The 15,643-nt window shown below is 37.5% G+C and overlaps 1 pseudogene; it reads right to left on the bottom strand.

The window, feature by feature from the left end:
• Positions 1 to 860: 860 nt before the first annotated feature.
• LOC133233014 (olfactory receptor 8K5-like) lies at positions 861 to 1,802 on the bottom strand (annotated as a pseudogene).
• Between the last annotated feature and the right edge of the window lie 13,841 nt (positions 1,803 to 15,643).

Genomic DNA, 15,643 nt, shown 5'->3' with positions numbered 1-15,643 from the left:
TAGTATTTGTGACTATATGCTAAATACTGTGAAGAAATACAGAATAATGAGTGCTGCAATTTTCTGTTGTCTTCCTAAAAGAATGTTAAATGTTTTAAACAAGAATCAACTAGCTTCTTCTGTGACTTGTTTTCAAACTACGTGAGTCTAAAGTAGCTTTTATTATACCTCTGAGATCCCTACTGGATGCCCAGGTGTAGAACAAGGATTCTACTCTCTGACTTTCTGGAACACTGATGTCTTCTTGTTCTGTGTGATCTCTGGGATTGTTTAGCTCACAATCCCATGATCATTATTTTAACAGACTTCTGCCCTTTCACTGTAGGCATGTCCAAATTAGTTTCAGTCACAAACTCAAGGAATATAATTACTTTAAATGAAAATGGATTAAATTCCCCAAAGGTTGAGATGAGTAGAATGTTTTTTTTTATTTTGATCCAAATGTCTGCATATGTAAGAGACTCACTCTATCTACACACAGTTGTTTATATTCAGGATATACAATACAAAATGATTGAAATGATGCCTTCCTAGAAAACAAAAATCTTGGCAGAAACAAACACATAGTTTACTAAGTAGAGTTTAATAAGAGCTTCCTTTGGGATAGATTCAGGGTTCTGTGGAATCATTAAAGGAAACACTGTATCAACAGCAAGGAATGTGGGGAAGGAAGTGAGATTTCATTGAGATTTAAAGTATGAAAATTAACTGTACTGAATACAAGAGAAACAATTTACTTCTCTGTGTATTTTAATGAGCATTTGCTCTGGAGCCAAGAAGAATTATATATATTTTTTAGAAACATCATCAAGTGACATATGCCTTAATCATAGTTTATTAAAATTGTATTTCTTATTGCATTATTGGATAGTAGATACAAAGTTTGCACTTATTTTTAAGGCCCTTTGGAAGGCATTTTTTACTTCTTTGTTCCTTAAGCTGTAGATCAAGGTGTTAAGCATGGGAATCACTAAAGCATAAAACACAGAGACCATTTTATCTGTATCAAAGGAGTGAATGGAGTTGGGCTGCATGTACATAAATAGTAGAGACCCATAGAACCAGCCACCAACATAAGATGAGAACCACATGTGGCTAAAGCTTTCTTCCTGCTCTCTGCAGAACACATTTGAAATACCGTTGTCAGGATCAGTATGTAGGACACTAGGACAACCAGGAGGGAAGAGATCAAATTAAACGCTGAAAACAGTAGGACAAACAAATCTATTTCTTGGGTATCTTAGCAGAGCATAAGTAACAAGGGAACATTATCTCAGTGGAAATGACTGATGACATTAGAGTCACAAAAAGTCAACGTAAAAATATTAACAGTAAACATGAATGCCTGAAAGATACTGTAGAGGTATGACAGCATATGACAAAGTCTCTGGGACATGATAACATTGTACAGCAGAGGGTTACAGATAGCCAAGTAGCAGTCATAGGCCATGGCTGACAAGATAAAAAATTCACTGATAATGAACATAAGGAAGAAATCCAACTGTGTGGCACATACATAATAGGAAATAGTATTTTGACCCACAACAAAATTCACCAGCATCTTGGGACAAATAACAGTAGAATTACCAAAATCAGTGAAAGCCAGGTGTTTGACAAAAAAAGTACATAGTTGTGTGTAGCCAGGAATTCACTTGAGTTAAGATGATCATGTCCAGATTTACCACCACTTTGACTGTGTAGATGATAAGGAAGATCCCAAAAAGGGGAGCCTGAAGCTCAGTCTGCTTTGTGACTCCAATTAGAATGAATTCAGTCAGTGATGATCGATTCTGTTGGTCCATTTAGTTCAGTTAGCTTTTCTGGAAAGAAATAGACAGGTTAGTTTTCCCATGATGTCATTTGATTAAGTATAATATTTGACTGGTTGGATTTCTTTGCAGTCCAAGGGACCCTCAAGAGTCTTATCCAACATCACAGTTCAAAAGCATCAATTCTCTGGCACTCAGCTTTCTTCACAGTCCAAATTTTGCATCCATACATGACCACTGGAAAAACCATAGCCTTAGCTAGATGGACCTTTGTTGACGAAGTAATGTCTCTGCTTTTGAATATGCTATCTAGGTTGGTCATAGCTTTCTTTCCAAGGAGTAAGCATCTTTTAATTTCATGGCTGGAGTCACCATCTTCTGTGCTTTTGGAGCCCAAAAAGATAAAGTCTGACACTGTTTCCCCATCTATTTCCCATGAAGTAATGGGACCAGATGCCATGATCTTCATTTTCTGAATGTTAAGCTTTAAGTCAACTTTTTAAGTCTCCACTTTCTCTTTCATCAAGAGGCTTTTTAGTTCCTCTTCACTTTCTGCCATAAGGGTGATGTCATCTGCATATCTGAGGTTATTGATATTTCACCCAGTAATCTTGATTGCAGCTTGTGCTTCTTCCAGCCCAGGGTTTCTCATGATGTACTCTGCATATAAGTTAAATAAGCAGGTTGACAATATACAGCCTTGACGTACTCCTTTTCCTATTTGGAACCAGTCTGTTGTTCCATGTCCAGACCTGGGTGTTCTTTGGAAGGAATGATGCTGAAGCTGAAACTCCAGTACTTTGGCCACCTGATGCAAAGAGCTGACTCATTGGAAAAGACTCTGATACTGGGAGGGATTGGGGGCAGAAGGAGAAGGGAATGACAGAGGATGAGATGGTTGGATGGCATCACTGACTCAATGGACATGAGTTTGAGTGAACACCAGGAATTAGTGATGGACAGGGAGGTTCACAGGGTCACAGAGTCAGACATGACTGAGTGACTGAATTGAACTGATATTCCAATACAAGCATGTGCCACCATTCATTAGTCACTGATGAATATTAGTGTTTTGGGTTTTTAGAAAAAGCCTAGTATAAACATTTCCATTTAAGTATGTTTGTGGGCAGATGAGTTAATTTCTTGTGGTTAGATCTAAGGGTGAAATTACTGGATCACAGGATAAATGCATATTTAAGCCTGATGAAAGTGAAAGTGGAGAGTGAAAAAGTTGGCTTAAAGCTCAACATTCAGAAAATGAAAATCATGGCATCTGGTCCCATCACTTCATGGGAAATAGATGGGGAAACAGTGGAAACAGTGTCAGACTTTATTTTGGGGGGCTCCAAAATCACTGCAGATGGTGACCGCAGCCATGAAATTAAAAGACCCTTACTCCTTGGAAGGAAAGTTATGACTAACCTAGATAGCATATTCAAAAGCAGAGACATTACTTTGCCAACAAAGGTCTGTCTAGTCAAGGCTATGGTTTTTCCTGTGGTCATGTATGGATGTGAGAGTTGGACTGTGAAGAAGGCTGAGCACCAAAGAATTGATGCTTTTGAACTGTGGTGTTGGAGAAGACTCTTGAGAGTCCCTTGGACGGCAAGGAGATCCAACCAGTCCATTCTGAAGGACATCAGCCCTGGGATTTCTTTGGAGGGAATGATGCTGAAGCTGAAACTCCAGTACTTTGGCCACCTCATGTGAAGAGTTGACTCATTGGAAAAGACTCTGATGCTGGGAGGGATTGGGGGCAGGAGGAGAAGGGGACAACGGAGGATGAGATGGCTGGATGGCATCACTGACTCGATGGATGTGAGTCTTTGTGAACTCCAGGAGTTGGTGATGGGCAGGGAGGCCTGGTGTGCTGCGATTCATGGGGTCACGAAGAGTCGAACATAACTGAGCGACTGAACTGAACTTAATCACCAGTCTTGCCTTAATGAATACACTTTTCTTATATCAGAAATATTGAAATTTGCATCACTAGAGAATAATTTTAGAGAAATATCTTCAATATATTTAATAAGTAGTATGAAACTTGTTTTTGTTTCCTTGCTTTGTTTTGTAAATATGAAAGAGTGAGAAAATATAAACTTGGCAAATTTCAATTTTCCTATAAATATAATAAAAGATTGAAGTGTTTTTACTTTTATCTCATGCTTTAGCATTTTGTGAAAACCAAATAGTTCTCTCAGAGTTTAACATCTTTGTTGAATACCAATGGTTATTTTTGTAGAGCTGTACCCCATTAGATAATTATATATATTCTGTCAGAGCTCACTTGAAATGAAGAACATGTTGATCATTGTACCATTACCATAAAACTGGCTACTTAGAAGTCTCTTAATATGAAAATAATGTTTTCTACATCTCGGTGTGAGATGGGAATTTCATTTTGCCTCAATAAGAGATCTGGAAAGAATTATACTTTTACATTTATTTAAATAATCATTAAATATTAAATTATGTTAAGGGCAGGTCACAAAAAAGCATGTGGAGCACTAAAAAACTTAGAATTCAGAAAGAGTTAAAAAAGAAAGACAATACTCCCAGCTTCTGAATTTTCTCAATTTCCAAAATTCACATCTCTTTTGTTATGTGTCATTTGCTCTCTACTTTGCCCTCTATTAGAGATATCATTGTTTATATAAAACAAATATCAAGGTGATGTTTCAAAGATGCTTCTCAGCATTTTGTCTGTCATCTTATGGAATAACACTCAACAAATTAATATGAAGAGACAAGAAGAGAGGTCCTATTCCTGCTCGGGAATTATGGAGTAGTGGAAAACAAACAAAACGGTATCAGAAATGGTCTCATTTTACTTGGGCTTTGCCATTGAATTGAACTGGAACTTTGAATATGACACTGAAACATTGTTGCTATTGAAAATGAGGCATCACATGCAATATCCTGTCATTTTACCTGTAATGAAACATCTCTCATGACTCTCACCTGTATTTCTGACATGGCTAAGTGAGAAGAATTTATGGATTTCTTTCACTTTTTGAGACTCTCCCTGAGGAGATGCCAAGAAATTTGTTGATTATCCCTAAAATATTGAGAGCAAAACAACATACCTAGAAATTGTCTTTTAATTGCCTGGTACATTTTTCTTTCTTTTCTTACTTCCTGACTTCCTTCCTCCCACCCTCCTTCTTTCTTTGCATATATATCCTTGATTAAATCTTGCATCTATAGGGCATGTACAACCAAGAATCAGTATTTCCACAGGTTCTCCTCAAATTTGTGACTGTGGAGAAATTTTCAACATTGCTCTATTACAGTATTTACTATATTTAGGAAATAAAAATAATGCATTATGCTGATATGAGGTGTTGCCTCCTTGATTTGTTTTTACTTATCTCTCAGGGACAGAAATTAGTTACTTACTGTTACTTCTATTTCATCATGAGTTTCTATCACATGGCTGTTTACAAATTCCTCTTTGCTTTTTTATTATTCTTTACTGCATAATCTATCATTTTAGTTATCCCAGTCTGTGTTATCACATTTAAATATCTCTGTTTCATCACATGCTCCCTGTGCCTGCATTTTACAACCATACCTCTTTCCTCCTCTGCCACCATTCCCACCCCTTGGTATCACTAATCTTTTTGATCTCTTCACTTTGTCATATAGAGAATAGGGATTCGAATTTTCTCTCAAGATAAATACCTTGAGAATTTTTTGTACTTTTGGGTGTATAGATGATCTGTTTCCTATGTTATTGAATAATATTCTTGATATTGAGGATAATTCGTTTAAATATTCACTTACTGACAAACTTGTGAGTTCTTTCCATTTTCTACTATGATAATCAGAGCTACCATGAATTTTCACTTAGAAGTGATTGAATTTTGGGTGATGAAAATTTTCTTTACTCCTCTACGTTCTTTTGACAGGAAATGGATGGGCATTTCTGCTGATTCTTGGCTTTGGCCACCACGAAAAAACAAATGAATACATAAATAGCTCAATTCAGTTCAGTTAAGTTGCACAGTCATATCCAACTATTTGCAACCCCATGGACTGCAGCAAGCCAGGCCTCCCTGTCAATCACCAATTCCTGGAGTTTACTCAAACTCCACTGAGTCGGTGATGCCATCCAGCCATCTCATCATCTGTCGTCCCCTTCTCCTCCTGCCTTCAATCTTTCCTAGCATCAGGGTCTTTTCAAAGGAGTCAGTTTGTTGCATCAGGTGGCCAAACTATTGGTGTTTTAGCTTCAACATCAGTTCTTCCAATGAACATTCAGGACTGATTTCCTTGAGGATGGACTGGTTGGATCTTCTTGCAGTCCAAGGGACTCTCAAGAGTCTTCTCCAACACCACATTTCAAAAGCATCAATTCTTCAGTGCTCAGCTTTCTTTATAGTCCAACTCTCACATCCATACATGACCACTGAAAAAACCATAACTTTGACTACATAAACTTTTGTAAGAAAAGTAATGTCTCTGCTTTTTAATATGCTGTCTATGGTGGTCATAACTTTTCTTCCAAGGAGTAAGTGTCTTTTACTTTCATGGCTGCAATCACCATCTGCAGTGATTTTGGAGCACCCCCCCAAAAATAAATAAATAAAGTCAGCCACTATTTCCAATGGTTCCCCATCTATTTACCATTAAATGATATGACCAGAAGCCATGATCTTAGTTTTCTGAATGTTGAGCTTTAAGCCAGATTTTTCATTCTCCCCTTTCACTTTCATCAAGAGGCTGCTTAGTTTTTCTTCGCTTTCTGCCATAAGCCTGGAGCCATCTGCATATATGATGTCCTTGATGTTTCTCCTGGCAATCTTGATCCAGCTTGTACTTCATCCAGCCCAGGCTTGTTAATGATGTACTCTGCCTATAAGTTAAATAAATTGGATGACAATATACAGCCTTGACTTACTCCTTTCCTGTTTTGGAACCAGTCTGTTGTTCCATGTCCAGTTCTGCTGCTTCCTACCTGTATATAGATTTCTGAAGAGGCAAGTCAAGGGGTCTAGTATTTCCATCTCTTTCGGAATTTTCCACAGTTTATTTTGATTCACAGAGTCAAAGGCTTTGGCGTAATCAATAAAGCAGAAATAGATGATTTTCTGAAACTTTCTTGCTTTTTCAATAGTCAAATGGATGTTGGCACTTTGATCTCAGGTTCTTCTGCCTTTCTTAAACCACCTTGAACATGTGGAAGTTCGTGGTTCAAGTGCTGTTGAAGTCTGGCTTGGAGAATTTTAAGCATTACTTTGCTATCATGTGAGATGAGTGCAGTTGTGTGGTAGTTTGAACATTCTTAGGCATTGCCTTTCTTGTGGATTCAAATGAAAACTGACCTTTTCCAGTGCTGTGGCCACTGCTGTGTTTTCCAAATTTCCTGGCATATTGAGTGTAGCACTTTCAAAGCATCATCTTTTAGGATTTGAAATAGCTCAACTGGAATTCTATCACCTCCACTAGATTTGTTCACAGTGATGCTTTGTAAGGCCCACTTGACATCATATTCCAGGATGTCTGGCTCTAGGTCAGTGATCACACCATCGTGATTATCTGCATTATGAAGATCTATCTTGTATAGTTCTTCTGTGTATTCTTGCCACCTCGCTTTAATATCTTCTGTTTCTCTTAGGTCCATATCATTTCTGTCCTTTACTGAGCCCATCTTTGCATGAAATGTTCCCTGCTGCTGCTGCTGCTAAGTCACTTCAGTTGTGTCCGACTCTGTGAGACCCCATAAGCGGAAGCCCACCAGGCTCCCCTGTCTCTGGGATTCTCCAGGCAATAACTAACACTGGAGTGGGTTGCCATTTCCTTCTCTAATGCAGGAAAATGAAAAGTGAAAGTGAAGTTGCTCAGTCATGCCCCACTGGTAGCGAGCCCATGGACTGCAGCCCACCAGGGTCCTCCGTCCATGGGATTTTCCAGGCAAGAGTACTGGAGTAGGGTGCCATTGCCTTCTCAAGAAATGTTCCCTAGGTATCTCTAATTTTCTTGAAGAGATGTCTAGTCTTTCCCATTCTATTGTTTTCATCTATTTCTTTGCACTGATCCCTGAGGAAAGCTTTCTTATCTCTCCTTGCTATTCTTTGCAACTCTGCATTCAAATGGGTATTTCTTCCCTTTTCTCCTTTGCTTTTCACTTCTCTTCTTTTCATAGCTAATTGTAAGGCCTCCTCAGATAGCCATTTTGCTTTTTTGCATTTCTTTTTTCTTGCAGAACGTCTTGCTCCCTGTCTTTTGTACAATGTCAGGAACTTCCATCCATAGTTTTTCAGACACACTGTCCATCAAATCTAGTTCCCTGAATCTATTTCCCACTTCTACTGTATAATGTAAGGAATTTGATTTAGGTCGTACCTGAATGGTATAGTGGTTTTCCCTACTTTCTTCAGTTTAAGTCTGATTTTGGAAATAAGAAATTCATGATCTGAGCCACAGTCAGTTCCTGCTCTTGTTTTTGCTGACTGTATAGAGTTTCTCCATCTTTGGCTACAAAGAATATAATCAATCTGATTTTGGCATTGACCATCTGGTGATGTCCATGTTTAAGGTCTTGTCTTGTCTTGTTGGAAGAGGGTGTTTGCTATGACCAGTGTGTTCTCTTGCCAAAACTCTATTAGCCTTTGCTCTGCTTCATTCTGTACTCCAAGGACAAATTTGCCTGTTACTCCAGGTGTTTCTTGACTTCCTACTTTTGCATTCTAGTCCCCTATAATGAAAAGAACATATTTATTGGGTGTTAGTTCTAGAAAGTTTTGCAGATCTTCATAGAATCATTCAACTTCAGTTTCTTCAGCATTACCGGTGAAATAGCTAAAGGTAAAGAAAAATGTCTTCTTTACACACTTAGTGGCTCTTTCCTGACTTAATTATTAGATTGACATAAGTTTAACAAGACCAAACCAAATTTGTTTTATTTAGTAAATTGTATATGTAGATGGGAGTTATCACCAAACTAATTAAGATCCAAGAAATGGGTAGGCTTAATTGCTCTTATATGGGCTTCTCAGGTGATGTAGTGGTACAGAATCTGCCTGCCAATGCAGAAGACAGAAGATAATTGGGTTTGGTTCCTGGGTGAGAAAGATCCCACGGAGTAAGAAATGATAACTAACTGCAGTATTCTCTCCTGGAAAATTCCTTGAACAGAAGATCCTGGTGGGCTAATCCATATGGGTTCACAAAGAGTCAGAAACAACTGAGCACAAAATTGTTTATATGCTAGGCCAAACCAAAAGCAGCAATTGTAGGCAAGTAACTAAAATATGTGGGAAGACTAAAGACAAGCAACAGAGAAGGCAATGGCACCCCACTCTAGTACTCTTGCCTGGAAAATGCCATGGATGAAGGAGCCTGGCAGGCTGCAGTCCATGGGGTCACTAGAGTCGGACACGACTGAGTAACTTCCCTTTCACTTTTCACTTTCATGCATTGGAGAAGGAAATGGCAACCCACTGCAGTGTTCTTGCCTGGAGAATTCCAGGGACGGGGAAGCCTGGTAGGCTGCCGTCTATGGGGTCGCACAGAGTCGGACACAAATGAAGCGACTTAGCAGCAGCAGCAGCAAAGACAAAGAAATTTAAATCTGAATATTCATTGAAAAGATTGCTGTTGAAGTTGAAGCTCCAGTACTTTGCCCACCTGGTGCAAGGAACCAACTCATCGGAAAAGATCTTAATGGTGTAAAAGATTAAGGGCAGGAGGAGAAGGAGGTTACAGAGTATGCGATAGTTGGATGGCATCACTGACTCAATGGACATGAGTTTGAACAAACTCCAGGAGATAGTAAAGGACAGGGAAGCCGGACATGCTGCAGTTCATGGGGTCACAAGAGTCAGACATGACTTAGTGACTGAAGAACAATATTTAAAATGAATAAAATATATTAGCAAACTTTATATATCTCTACATGTTTTGTTCTCTTTCTGGTTTATCTTTTCAGGGGCTATAAAATATACGGCAAGATTTATTTTAGAAATGTTATATTGGGATACATATAGTCACAGTTTATTTTTATCAAATCCAGATATTAGATTATTTTACTTTTTTCTGTTATAAAAGTCACACTTACTCACTGAAGATAATTTAGAAAAGTACATATCCAAAAATATTAATTTAAACATTTCCATGTTCTCAGAAGCTATCAATAAGCAATCATCATTTTACTGTATGTTTGTCCAACATATATTTTCCAAAAACAAAAATGTTCATATATTCATATTTGGAATGGTTATACTTAGTACATATTTTTCTTAGTAATTTAAAAAATAAGCTATATAAACTCTTTATATTTTACCTCATTTGAAAGACTACTTATAATTATTCTTATTCCAATAAATTATTTAACTTAAATTTGATTGAATACATGTAGAATTTAATCCATGACAGTGAAAAAAAAAAAAGCTTACTCTATGATGTAAATAAAGTTTCATGAGTATTAAGATACTAAATATAACAAAAAAAAGTGGACATTTAGAAGGGTTAGGAGAATTCACAAGACATAATATTTATATAAATTGATACGTATCTTACTACACTTTCACTAGAAACATACTATAGAACAAATCATGGAATTACCTTCTTTTGCTTTTTATAAGAACAAATTGAACTTAATAAAATATATTATAAACTCTTATGAACCAATATTGAGGAAAGTCACACCATGAAAGAGACCACAAACCTAATTCAATATAAAATAGGCCTCTTATGTAAAGATGCACAAATATTAAACAAGAAATATTCTTGTTCTTCACAGAGGTAAGGAAATGTAACAACCTCATGAAACAAAGGTCCATATAGTCAAAGCTTTAGATTTTCCAGTAGTCAGGTACAGATGTGAGAGTTCTACCATAAAGAAGGCTGAGCACTGAAGAACTGATGCTTTCATACTGCAGTGCTGGAGAAGACTATTTTTTATTTTTATTATTTATTTATTTTACTTTACAATATTGTATTGGTTTTGCCATACGTCAACATGCATCCACCACGGGTGTACACATGTTCCCCATCCTGAACCCCTCTCCCACCTCCATCCCCATAACATCCCTCTGGGTCATCCCAGTGCACCAGCCCCAAGCTTCTTGTATCCTGCATTGAACCTGGACTGGCAATTCGTTACTTATATGATATTATACAGGTTTTAATGCCATTCTCCCAAATCATCCCCCCTCCCTCTCCCACAAAGTCCAAAAGACTGTTCTATACATCTGTGTCTCTTTTGCTATCTCGCATATAGGGTTGCCATTACCATCTTTCTAAATTCCATATATATGTGTTAGTATACTGTATTGGTGTTTTTCTTTCTGGCTTACTTCATTCTGTATAATAAGCTCCAGTTTCATCCACTTCCTTAGAACTGATTCAAATGTATTCTTCTTAATGGCTGAGTAATATTCCATTGTGTATATGTACCACAGCTTTCTTATCCATTCATCTGCTGATGGACATCTAGGTTGCTTCCATGTCCTGGCTATTATAAACAGTGCTGCGATGAACATTGGGGGTGCACATGTGTCTTTCAATCCTGGTTTCCTCAATGTGTATGCCCAGCAGTGGGATTGCTGGGTCGTATGGCAGTTCTATTTCCAGTTTTTTAAGGAATCTCTGCACTGTTCTCCATAGTGGCTGTACTTGTTTGCATTCCCACCAACAGTGTAAGAGGGTTGCCTTTTCTCCACACCTTCTCCAGCATTTATTGCTTGTAGACTTTTGGTTAGCAGCCATTCTGACTGGCGTGAAATGGTACCTCATTGTGGTTTTGATTTTCATTTATCTGATAATTAGTGATGTTGAGCATCTTTGCATGTGTTTGTTAGCTATCTGTATGTCTTCTTTGGAGAAATGTCTATTTAGTTCTTTGGCCCATTTTTTGATTGGGTCGTTTAATTTTCTGGAATTGAGCTGCAGGAGATGCTTGTATATTTTTGAGATTAGTTGTTTGTCAGTTACTTCATTTGCTATTATTTTCTCCCATTCTGAAGGCTGTCTTTTCATCTTGCTTATAGTTTCTTTTGTTTCTTTTGTTATGTTTATATCTTTTATCCATTTTGAGTTCATTTTTGTTCATAGTGTCAGGAAGTTTTCTAGTTTCATTCTTTTACAAGTGGTTGACCAGTTTTCCCAGCACCACTTGATAAAGAGATTGTCTTTTCTCCATTGTATATTCTTGCCTCCTTTGTCAAAGATAAGGTGTCCATAGGTACATGGATTTATCTCTGGGCTTTCTATTTTGTTCCATTGATCTATATTTCTGTCTTTGTGCCAGTACCATACTCTCTTGATGACTGTGGCTTTGTAGTAGAGCCTGAAGTCAGGCAGGTTGATTCTTCCAGTTCCATTCTTCTTTCTCAAGATTGCTTTGGCTATTCAAGGTATTTTGTATTTCCATACAAATTGTGAAATTATTTGTTCTAGCTCTGTGAAAAATACCGCTGGTAGCTTGATAGGGATTGCATTGAATCTATAGACTGCTTTGGGTAGTATACTCATTTTCACTATATTGATTCTTCCGATCCATGAACGTGGTATATTTCTCCATCTATTAGTGTCCTCTTTGATTTCTTTCACCAGTGTTTTATAGTTTTCTATATATATATATAGGTCTTTAGTTTCTTAGGTAGATATATTCCTAAGTATTTTATTCTTTTCGTTGCAATGGTGAATGAAATTGTTTCCTTAATCTCTCTTTCTATTTTCTCATTATTAGTGTATAGGAATGCAAGAGATTTCTGTGTGTTGACTTTATATCCTGCAACTTTACTGTATTCATTGATTAACTCTAGTAATTTTCTGATGGAGTATTTAGGGTTTTCTATGTGGAAGATCATGTCATCTGAAAACAGTGAGAGTTTTACTTCTTCTTTTCCAATTTGGATTCTTTTTATTTCTTTTTCTGCTCTGATTGCTGTGGCCAAAACTTCCAAAACTACGTTGAATAGTAGTGGTGAGAGTGGGCACCCTTGTCTTGTTCCTTACTTTAGGGGAAATGCTTTCAATTTTTCACCATTGAGGATAATGTTTGCTGTAGGTTTTTCATGCATAGCTTTTATTATGTTGAGGTTGGAGAAGGCAATGGCACCCCACTCCAGTACTCTTGCCTGGAAAATGCCATGGATGGAGGAGCCTGGTAGGCTGCAGTCCATGGGGTCGCTAGGAGTCGGACACAACTGAGAGGCTTCACTTTCACTTTTCACTTTCATGCTTTGGAGAAGGAAATGGCAACCCACTCCAGTGTTCTTGCCTGGATAATCCCAGCCACAGGGGAGCCTGGTGGGCTGCCATCTATGGGGTCACACGGATTCAGACATGATTGAAGTGACTTAGCATAGCATAGCATAGCATGTTGAGGTATGTTCCTTCTATTCCTGCATTCTGGAGAATTTTTTTCATAAATAGATGTTGAATTTTACCAAAGGCTTTCTCTGCACCTATTGAGATAATCATATGGCTTTTATTTTTCAATTTGTTAATGTGGTGTATTGCATTGACTGATTTGTGGATATTGAAGAATCTTTACATCCCTGGGATAAAGCACACTTGGTCATGGTATATGATCTTTTTATTTTGTTGTCTACAAGAGATCTACCTCAAAACAGGGGACACATACAGACTGAACGTGAAGGGATGGAAAAAGATATTCCATGCAAATAGAGATCAAAAGAAAGCAGGAGTAGAAATACTCATATCAGATAAAATAGACTTTAAAATAAAGGCTGTAAAAAGAGACAAAGAAGAACACTACATAATGATCAAAGGATCAATCCAAGAAGAAGATATAACAATTATAAATATATATGCACCCAACATAGGAGCAAAGCAATATGTAAGACAAATGCTAACAAGTATGAAAGGGGAAATTAACAATAACACAATAATGGTGGGAGACTTTAATACCCCACTCACACCTATGGATAAATCAACTAAACAGAAAATTAACAAGGAAACACAAACTTTAAATGATACAATAGACCAGTTAGACCTAATTGATATCTATAGGACATTTCACCCAAAAACAATGAATTTCACCTTTTTCTCAAGCGCACATGGAAGCTTCTCCAGGATAGATCACATCCTGGGCCATAAATCTAGCCTTGGTAAAGTCAAAAAAATTGAAATCATTCCAAGCATCTTTTCTGACCACAATGCAGTAAAATTAGATCTCAATTACAGGAGAAAAAATATTAAAAATTTCAACATATGGAGGCTGAACAACACGCTGCTGAATAACCAATAAATCACAGAAGAAATCAAAAAAGAAATCAAAATATGCATAGAAATGAATGAAAATGAAAACACAACAACCCAAAACCTATGGGACACTGTAAAAGCAATGCTAAGGGGGAAGTTCATAGCAATACAAGTATACCTCAAGAAACAAGGAAAAACTCAAATAAATAACCTAACTCTATACCTAAAGCAACTAGAAAAGGAAGAAATGAAGAACCCCATGGTTAGTAGAAGGAAAGAAATCTTAAAAATTATGGCAGAAATAAATGCAAAAGAAACAAAGGAAACCATAGCAAAAATCAACAAAGCCAAAAGCTGGTTATTTGAAAGGATTAAGAAAATTGACAAACCATTAACCAGACTCATCAAGAAACAAAGGGAGAAAAATCAACAAAATTAGAAATGAAAATGAGATCACAACAGACAACACAGAAATACAAAGGATCATAAGAGATGACTATCAGCAATTATATGCCAATAAAATGGAGAAGACTCTTGAGAGTCTCTTTGGAATGCAAGGAGATCAGATCAGTCCATCCTAAAGGAAATCAACCCTGTGTATTCATTGGAAAGACTGATGCTGAAGCTGAAGATCCATTACATGGCCCTCTAATGGGAAGACCCATCTCATTGGAAAAGACCCTGATGCTGGGAAAGATTGAGGGCAAGAGGAAAAGGGGGTGGCAGGTAATAAGATTGTTAGTTAACATTACTGATTCAATGGACATGAGTCTGATCAAGCTCAGGGAGATGGCAAAGGACAGGGAAGCCTGGCATGCTGCAGTTCATTGGGACACAAATAGTTGAAACTGACTTACCTACTGAACAACAACATTAAACAAACAGAAGTGGTTGGGAATAAAAATCTGCAAAAATTATAAATGCAAAATTGAAAGTGACTGTGGGAGACCTCAAGAGATTTATTTTTTCTGCATCACTGAGATATAATTGGCTTACAGCATTGTGTAAGTTTGTGGTGTACAATGTGTTATTTGATACACTTACACACTGCAGCATGCTTACAAGTTAGCATGAGGTAATACCTCCATCAGTAGAAGGAGAAGGGAGTGGCAGAGGATAAGGTGATTAGATAGCATCACTACCTCAATTGACATGAATTTGAGCAAACTCTGGGCTTCCCTGGTGGCTCAGTGTAAAGAATCTGCCTGCCAAATGCAGGAGACGCAGGTTTGATCCCTGGGTTAGCAATATCCCCTGGAAAAGGAAGTGGCAACCCACTCCAGTATTCTTGCTTGGGAAATCCCATGGACAGTGTAGCTTGGCTAGCTACAGTCTATGGGATTACAAATAGTTGGGTGTTACTTAGAAACTAAACAGTAAAGATGGGATATAGTGGAGGGCAGTGAATCCTAGAGTGCTGCAATTTATTGTGTTGCAAAAACTTGATCTTAGTGATTGAACACCACCAACAATACCTCCATAATATTACCTTTTCTTTTGTGATGAAAACATGTAAATGCTGCTGTCTTAACTTTCAGGTATACACAGTACATATTGTTAACTATAGTCAAGGAAATTGATCTTAATTGGAATGTTCACTGGTGCAGAGAATGAACTGATTCAAATAAAATATCGGGTTGATTTTGTAGGTTACTGAATTACAAAGTGTGCTGAGTTAATAGGCTTTCTAGGGCTCA

The sequence above is a fragment of the Bos javanicus genome, chromosome 19, assembly GCF_032452875.1.
Source record: "Bos javanicus breed banteng chromosome 19, ARS-OSU_banteng_1.0, whole genome shotgun sequence".
NCBI lineage: Eukaryota > Metazoa > Chordata > Mammalia > Artiodactyla > Bovidae > Bos > Bos javanicus.
This window is presented reverse-complemented; position numbering and strand designations above follow the sequence as displayed.